Source organism: Lepisosteus platostomus, chromosome 27, assembly GCF_059453375.1.
Source record: "Lepisosteus platostomus isolate fLepPlt1 chromosome 27, fLepPlt1.hap1, whole genome shotgun sequence".
In the NCBI taxonomy this organism is placed as follows: domain Eukaryota; kingdom Metazoa; phylum Chordata; class Actinopteri; order Semionotiformes; family Lepisosteidae; genus Lepisosteus; species Lepisosteus platostomus.
The window spans coordinates 4,355,041-4,364,810 of NC_142637.1; positions in this window are offsets into that span (position 1 = coordinate 4,355,041).

A 9,770-nucleotide genomic window follows, 5' to 3' on the forward strand; every position below is an offset into this window, starting at 1 on the left:
ATGTTTAAGGGAGACATTGGTGAGTCCACCCGTGCTGCTCAGAGAAAACATGATGTTCTCAATCAGTAACTGAATCCGCATTCAAAATCTATGTTGTATTGGAGAGCAACCAGCACTCAGCATTTTTGTTTACTAAAACACAGCATTACATTTGCAGGGCCTGTAGTTCCGTTGAAGAACACATAATCCCAGGGTTGTGCATGGAGGACACTCTGTGTCTTTACCAGGGCCTGTTGTAGCCTTGTCCAATTACGCCATGACGAATAAATTGGTCTTACATTGTAGCTTGGGCCCCTGTCAAACCCCAAACCTCAACTTATCCAGCAGCCGCAAAGTTCAAACCTGATATTTGACAGTGGGGTTCTGTTGACTAGAAACAAGAAACCTCTGGCAGCCTTTTCGAAGTGAATTTGCAGAACAATGACTGTACAGCTAAAACTGTTCTCTGGTAAACGAACTGCTTTCTGATGTACTTCTGTCTACCCTGTGCAAGTATTGGAATCTGTAGCTGTGGTTTAAATATTTACTTTCTCCTTAAATTGAATACAGCGAGGATGGAAAGTTTAAGGGAAGAGCTTTTTTTTTCTCTGCTTTTTAAAAATGAATAGGCCTGTCACTAGCCAACATGCATGTTTCCAGAGAATAACTTCCCTGTGTGGCATGACAGCTTTGAGCATCAGATTGCCTGTAGCGCTGGGCTAGTTCATTCTGTTCACATGCTGTCGGTTTACTTGCTGCTCATTATCAAAAAAAGAATGCAATCCTGATATATAATGCACAGGCAGACTCTTGTCCTCATCTGAAAGAGCAGCACCAGTCTTAGTGTGTTTAGTCACACTTTAACTGTTGATTCTCAGTGTTTAACTACAGTTCACTGTTTTTTTCACAGCATACTTAGCATCTATAACAACTTGATATTAGTATTTAACCTTGATTTCATAATACAGATTTGTTAGAATCAGTAACCCAGCCCATCCCCATTCTACTGGTCTCTTGTAGAGGTCTTCTGGAGTCCGAGACCAGCAGCAGCGTTATCAACTTGTAGCCTGAGCATTTTGTCAGCATTTTATGAGATGTGTCCATGTGAAAACATAACCAGTTTAAACATAAATAAGCGTTTCTTGTCTTGTTTTCACTTTCAATACCCAAATGGTTGCAGGAATAAGTTACAAGCTACTCAGTCATGATGTTGAAGCCAATACCCTGGATTATTTCAGGAAACAACTGGATGAGATCCTTGGCACGATTAACTACTCATTATCAAACAGGCTTGATGGCTTCCTCTTGTTTGTAACGTTTTTTAGGTTCTTACAGGAATTATCAGCACTGCTTGTAAGAGTGGAGGTATTAAATCCTGGTTACATTTCAGACTTTAATTGTTTGTAAAATCTGTCCTTCATAGAAATCCCCTTTAACGCAGCCCGTGAAGCACTTTCTCACTCTCCCCAAATTGCTGTTTACAGCACTTCTCCACACAGCAATTCAGGAGGAGTGAGAAACTGTTCCTATGGCACTGACAGTGTGTGTCAAACAGGTGCTGCTGTTCTTCAGCGGAGGATGAAGTGGTCTTTTTGTATATGTGAAGGGTCTGGAGATCATCAGTGATGAAAAGCGATATATAAATGCACGATATGATTATTATTTTTATTGCAAACTGGATCTGGCTTGCACCAAATAAAAGGCTTTAGTGCACTATTCTAGTAGTCTGGGAGAGGTGTGGGAGAGACGTGGAGCGACATGTTTTTTGCTTGATGAAAACCAGTTATTCTTTAAACACTAGGCTACACCCCACCCAGTCAGAACATGTCTCAGATTCAGGGCACAGTGTCCAGTCTGACCTGCAGCTATGTACTTCAGGACTAGAGGGGTCGTGTTCGACCTTCAGTTACCTCAGATGTGCTTTTTTGTTTTGTTCAGAATAACACACGCAGACCTTCGGGAGGAGTTGGAGATGTGTGGGGGAATTAACCGGAGAGAAGCTGATGGCAGCCAGAGACAGCACTGAAGGGCTCTGGGAGACGTAAACAAGGCTTAATCATCTCTACTCCTGCTTTTTGTAATCACATTTTTGTGCTGCCCTGCCCTACAGAAGCTAAAGTATTTTGACATGTGCAGCATATTGTCAAAACATGCTGTTTTCACCTCAGAAATATCGCTAGACTTCGCCCTATGTTATCACTTACTGTGGCTGAAAAGCTGATCAACACATTTGTGTTCTCCTGAATTGACTACTGTAATGCTCTACTCGCTGGGGTTTCTAAATCTACATTGAACAAACTGCAGTATGTCCAAAATTCGGCAGCCAGAGTCCTGACCAGGTCTAGTGCAAGTGATCACATTACTCCTATCCTGGAATCCTTGCACTGGCTTCCTGTCAAATTCCGTGTGGACTTCATGCAAAATCCTCATGCTCACCTACAAGGCTCTGCATGGCTTGGCACCTCAGTACCTGTCTGAACTATTATCACCCTCCTCCCCACCTCGCAATTTTCAAATTCTGGTCTCCTAACTGTCCCCCAAGTCCATCTACACTCTATGGGTGACAGGGCCTTCTCCTGTTATGCCCCCAAGCTCTGGAACTCTCTGCCCAAGGATGTGAGAGAGTCACCTTCTCTAAACTCCTTCAAATCCAGACTCAAAACCTGCTTTAGAACAGCCTTTTCTTAACTGGTTCCATTCCTCACCCCTCTGCTCCTACAATTCTTAGTACCACCATCCACGGTCTCCGCTATATATTGTAATTGTGTTTTATCTTGTGTATTGTTTTTATTTATTGTTGTTGTCATTCTGTAAAGCACTTTGAGAAGCCACCTTTAAAGGTGCTATATAAAACAAAGTTTATTATTATTATTATTAAATAACATACTGTAACATATTATAACATAATATTTTGCTTCTCCCTCTTTTGTCTTCTGCCTTGTTTTTGTTCAGCTCTTCCGATAGAGGTAAAGCACTTTAACTCTGGCTCCTGCCACTGGTCTCCCGGTCTGGAGGAACAACAGGATTCGGAAGACATCAGCAGTTACAGTCAGACTAGGAGACAGCTCATCCAAGTATGCTGGGACACACTTTGTGCAAGCATGTACAGGCACTGACTCATAGTTTCAAACCCCACTACCATGGCTCACGTGCACCAATAACACGTCTTCTTTTGTCTCGTTTCCAGTTAGCAGCAAGTGTTCTCTTACCCTGGGGCGGAGAAAGTGGTCAAATCTGTTTTATTCCCGGCTGACTATCTCACATTCCATTTGGCAACCTGCCTCCACTGCTTTCTGCCCTGAAAAGATGGATAAGACAAATTCCTTTACTGGAATGAAATACACTTTAGTAGTAATTTAAGTTTCAAGGAGTAGCAAATTGTATAAAATATAATAGTACATAATTGTATAAATATGTATTACTATTATTATGATGATGATGATTATTAGTATTAATATTATTATTTCTTACACTTATAACACTTTTCTCAGTCATGCAACATACTGATGGAGATGTTTGCTCCATGCTGCGTAATTTTCCTGTTACATTCACCCTTAGTTAGTGCCAGTGCTATTTTGTGTATTCTGTTCTGATCTGTGAAGTAGCACAGTTAATACTGCAACTTGCAGTGCTGGGGCGCTGGGTTCAATTCCAGACCTGTGTGGAGTCTGCATGTTCTCCCCCTGTTTGCACTAGGTTTCCTCTGGGTGCTCCGGCTTCCTCCCACAGTCCAAAGACATGCTGCTGGGTTAATGGTAAACTGTTAGGGACAGAAAATCAACAGACAGTAGTCTGCATGGTGTGTTTACATAATGTTCAGATGACATCAGCCATCCTGTGTGGGATTGTAGTTTAATCCTGGAATCTCAGGATGAGCGTTTCACTGGGATGGCTTTGCTGGAGGAGGGCATAGTGGCAAAGTGGATAGCATTGCTGCCTCACAGTTCTAAGGTTCTGGGTTCGGTTCCTGGGGCTCTGTCTGTGGGGAGTTTGCATGTTCTCCCCATGTTTGCGTGGGTGTCCTCCAGGTGCTCCAATTTCCTGCCACAATCCAAAAACTCACTGGTAACTTAATTGGCTCATAGGAAAATTGGCCCTGGTGTGAGTGTGTGCGTGTTTGTGCCTGTGTGTATACCCTGCAATGGACTGGTGTCCCATCCAGGGTGTCTCCTGACTTGTGCCCATTGCTTTTTGGGTATGGCTCCAGTTCCCCAGTGAGCCTGGATTGGATAAGACAGTTAGAAAATGCATGGATATTATGGTCTGTGTTGGTTAGCTCTGCTAAATATGATCAACATAGCTCCCGAAAGGACTTCTCAAAGGTCAATGTGGCAGAGGGATGTCCCTGTAAAGGATATTACTTTTCCTCAACTGCCAGGTATGTAGTAGTTGCAGGCTATGCTGGTGATGTTAAATCACAGTTGTTTTGCAATTCTGCACAATGCTCAGTGCATTCTCACTGGCAGCCGGGGCATTGATTTATAATGGCATTGTGAATAGTGGGCCAGAACAGGACCAGAATAATTCAGTGATGCACATTCTTTGTTTTTTTTATAAATGTAAAATTAGTTCCAACAGTAAATGAAGAAGGAAAGCTGATCTTCCAGTTCTCTGTGCCAGTGGGCACCAGTTATTGCTGGGCTGCAAGAATTCACATGGTCCCTCCTGTCGTCTCCCTGTCAGCGTGTTTGTTTTTGGAACAGGTTACTTTTATCCATGTATTTATTGTGATTACTCACTGGGAAATCCTTGGGCATGTTTTCAAGCAGGATGACTCCTGATTATGGAATTTGATGTTGCTCTCCAGTACACAACAAAAAAAACAACTCATCCTTCAGTTGCTATTACACACAGCTGTCTTACTTAAGTCAAGGTTATTTAGCCTTCCAAGCAACGTCTAAATAGAGATGATGACACATTACAGCGAGAAGCTGAATATCAAGAGACACACCCGAAGAAGGCTCTACAGGCTCTACAGCAGAAACGTTGTGTTTCTTTTCTTCTCTTTTCAGAAACCTTTACACGTTCCTGAATATCAAGAGTATTCAGATGAAGTCAAATAATCAATTTTCTTTCAATTTCTATGGATCCATCAATGTCCTCAGATTTTTACTCGTATTTGTTTCACATACCTTTTTGAACGTAATTGTTCAATGTCTCACAGGACTCTTTTAGCTGGTAAGCTGCACTACCCTGAAACGTGGCATAAAATAGGCTCCCCATTCCTTCAGTTTTCCTTTGCCTGGAGAGGGAAGTTTAGAAAGAATGTTGGCTAAACAAATAATTGAAGGCCACTAATTGTGGTGAATCATTCTGAGCACACTCGAGGATGTAAATGAAGAATCTAAAGGGATTAAATAAAATATGCCTTTAAGGCAAGCATGCTGTGTTACAAGGCAATCCATCTACACTGACCATGTTAAATTGAATTAAGCTGTTAGTTGGGTAATTTTCTTGGGCTCATTATAGGAATCATAAAGGAATTCAAAGTAGCCCACAGCATTACTAATAACACTGATGGTTATAATGAGCGATGCATGAAGCATGTCATAGCAATTGTGTTCCCCATGCGGTTTGGTTGTTCAGTTCTGCGATTCCTAGTTCGTTTCTCATTCCTTCATGTTCTTTCAATATTTTCATCACCAGGAAACCTCTGAACTAAGATGCTTCATTTATTTTTTTTCAACCCACATGATTCAGCTTGTTAAAGCTGCCATTAGCTCCGTGTATTCTCATCTTCATCATCATTGCGTTGTTCCAAGGACTGGTGCTCAGGATTTGTCTCGCAAACACCTGCAGAGCTGGTCAGCCCTTCCTTGCTCACTGCAGGAATTGTTCCTTTGAATTCTGACCAACAGAAATACAGTGGGTGGGCATGAAATGAAGAATAACAAATAGGGCAAAAAAATTAAACCTGGCAGTTTGCCCTCTTGAGGAAATTGGTTAAACTTTAGACATAAAGACATAGGAAAGGTTGTAAACAAGAGAAGGTCATTCATCCTGTCTCACCTGGTTGGCAGTTTATTAGCTACAGTAAGTGAATCTATAATTTAATGAATGGCTTCTTGAAGGAGTCTGTAATGTGGGTCTCAAGAGAAGTAAGAAGTAAGGGAATAGTGTGTTTGAGACAAGTCAGGCCATCGGATAACTGGCCCCATGTAAGAAGAGGGAAAAAGTCACCGACATGCTTGAGCAAGTGAGACAAGTTTGGCTAGATATGATCACTTTATTGGCCATATACAATTTCTTGTATTAGGAATTTGTCTTTTTGCACACCCCAACTTGCTCTCCATGAGACACACAGACAGGGAGAGAAGCTGGGGGTCAGAGCACAGGGTCATCATTTATACGGCGCCCCTGGAGCAGTTGGGGTTAAGGGCCTTGCTCAGGGGCCCAACGGAGTAGGATTCCTCTGCCAGCCGTGGGATACAAACCGGCAACCTTCCAGTCACAGGCGCAGATCCTGAGCCACAGAGCCACCGCCCCGCTAATTGTGTCCCGTGTGGAGGATGAAGAACACAGATCTTTTTCTTAATGATGAGCTGCATTACTTTTTTTAGGACGGTCCCCATTCCCATTCCCAATTTCTTTGTCCTGGGAAGTGAAAGTGGATGCTGGGGATCTTGTATTTGAAGTTGTGCTGGTCTGCCACACTCATGGAAATCACAGCCCCCTTTTCCAGCCTTGCAACATCCATGGCAAATATTTACTGAAGGGTTTGTTTTTTTGCGGCCGCTGTTCTACTGACTCTTAGACTGTAAACAGTGTCTAGGGGAGCCCTCACAGATGACTGTAGAATGAGATCCAAACTTATCAGGTGCAGAGTTCTTCCAGGGCTCTTGACTCGCTCTGCTTCGTAGCTGAGAACAGTGAACCCCAGAATCTCTTGGCTTTACTGACCCAGGCAAGACCATCTGTGGCATGAGATACAAACAGGGATTAGAATAACCCCCTAGAAGCGTGTTGCAAATCATGATTGATTGAAAAATCAGGAAAAAACATAATAGCCAGCACCAAAACTGAATGATCCCACTGAGGACAGACTTCTGAGGTTTTGCTGTTGTTGTTACATGCACAAAAGGAGAACTGATTCTGGGTGTGTAATACGCGATGTCTGCCACTGAGTAAAAGGGAAGAGATTGGTGAAAGGGAAAATCCTCTTCCACATCTAAACTGGCTTTGATGTGGTTGTCTAGCCACACTGGTTGAGAGTCTTGAAATACGAATAATTCGGAGCAAATTCTCCGCTCTTCAGATCAGATCAGATTGCACCCGAGTTCCTTTGCAGCACTTTGTTCTTCCAACCCAGCTGTTATAAGGGAAGATGTTTTTTTACATCTCTACAACTACTCCTCACCCAGCTGATCATTGCTGAAGCCTAGCAAAAAACAGGTCACCTCACCTTAAATGAAGAGCTATCTTCTGACATTTGTGAGGACAGGAGAATGATTTGGGAAATTCTTTAATTCAAAAAAGGCAGGAGCATTGTCAAAAGTTCAACAAAATACAGTATACATCCTGCCAAGAAAATGTATTTTGAGCTTTGTGGTACAATGCTTCCCTCTGCTGGATGGCACTGTATTAAACTTTTAGTATGCACTCATTATACTCGGGGACAGACAGGCTTTCTTCTGCCTGTGACATCTAATAATAATTAGGTTATTGTGATATCCTATTTATTGCAACCTGGTGGAGAGAATCAGTAGTTGTCATGGTGTGTTTCCACAATGTTCCGATGACATCAGCCTTCCTGTGTGGGATTGTAGTTTATTCCTGGAACCTCTGCAAGACTTGGGAAGTCTTCTTAGACAGGTGGATGCAGAGTTGGGATGCCCTAAATCTCATTACAGGTTTTGCTTGTGTAGGGGCACCATATTCATTCAGACAGACAGAAACTGTCTCTCTGTGCTGGACTGAAATTGCAGGTCTCTTCAGGCAAGTTGAGAATGCCCTTCCAGTGACCCAGATTACACTAGAGTACAGTGGGAATCCACAGCTCCTCCTTCGCATGTGTACAGCTGTCATCAGAAATCTCTATACCCGTACAAACAGCTCACCTCAATAAATAACCAGAAAACCCTATTCTTAGTGACGTCGTTTCCCTCATTTTCATAAACAAGCCTTGCTAAAAAGAAGATTTTCCTAAAGTTTTTTTTATATACATTTCTAGAAATGATGCATTTCCATTTTGGTATGTGAACGATACCAACGCTCTATGTTGTTCACCGCTTGGCATGTTTCAGGAACCTGTTTTTTCATGCATTGAGTACTGAAAGAATGTGCCTAAAGAGAATAGGAAGAGGAATGTTTTAGCCATGGGTGCCACAGTGATGCAGTGGTTAATACTGCTTGCAGTGCTGGGGTCCTGGGTTCAATTCCTGGGGTGCTGTTCTTGTGGAGTTTGTATGTTCATGTTTCCCACCACAGTCTAAAGACATGCTGGTATGTTATTTGGTTTCTGGGTAAACCAGCCCTGGTCTGTGTTTGCCCTGTGATGGACTGGTGTCCTCTTGAGAGTGCCCATTGCCTGTTGGGATAGGCTCTGACTCCTCTGTTATCCTGTACTGTATAAAGCAGGCAGAAAATGGATGGATGTCTTAGCCATGCTGTTTCAGGGAGTGTGTGTTCTGGTCAACAGATCCAGCTGCATTACTGTGGCCATCTCCACTTCTCTCATTTAGAAAGAGAGATGTATATAAATGTTATCATTCTTAGCTTTAAACTCTGCACAATAAAACTTGCAGAAAACAACAACGCAAGTCATTGGCCACTAATGTGGTTTGCTGTATTCCTAATCCCATAATTAGGGAAACAGAAGGGAAGAAATAAAAGTTTTATTTAGAGATGGACAAAAGTTGGAATGGAGATGACTGTAGGAGGATGGGTTGGAGCGAGACCAAATTAAGACGTGCTGGGCGTGGAAAGGGACAGATCAAAGAGGACAGAATTCTCTCTCAGCCCTGAGTCAGACAACACTCACACCAAGGAGGCCAAAGTAAACATGTGGCAGAAAAGCAACAGATCATTTGCAGAAAAGGCAAGAAGCAAACCATAATGCAACAAACGCAGTGCATGGATTTGGAGGCCATGACACAGTGTAAGTGTCTATTTAAGGAAAGGTAGAGGGGAAGGTAACACAGTAGCTTTGTGATTAATGTTGTTGCTTCCCTGCTTTTTTGGGTCACAGGTTCAATTCTGACCCAGGGTGCCCTCTTTACAGTGTTTTTAAGTTTCCCTTGAGTCCATGTGAGTTTTCTCCAGGTGTTCTAGTTTTTGCTGTGTGAGTTAGATTAATTAACGTCTCTAAAGTGTCCCCGTGCGTGTCCAGTAGTGACATCCTGTCCAAAGGCACAATCCCGCCTGATGCCCAGTACTGCCAGGACAGGCCCAGGATTGCTGCAACCCTCACCAGGAATATCCAGCTTCCAAGGGGGAAAAGCAGGATCCTGCTCAGGAATTCGCAGTCCCTAACAGTGTCAAAATGACCCATAAAAAGCTTTACATGGGTCTTCCACCTAATACACAGTGCTAACCAAACCAATCTTTGTCATAGTCCTCAAAGGTCTGAACTGAGATGTGCCTCTTTACCTTTTATCCTGCTTTTACTGCGATCTTTCTATGTTTTACTACGCTTTACTCTAGTTTTACCATGGCATTCACACTACACTTTTTTTATAAGTGGACCTGTAGGTGTTGCCTTTTTCCTGCATAAGGGGTTATCCAAAGATGCTTATGCTTGTGTCATTATTTATTACAGAGATCAATTGATGATAAAGAATTCCGTACTCCCT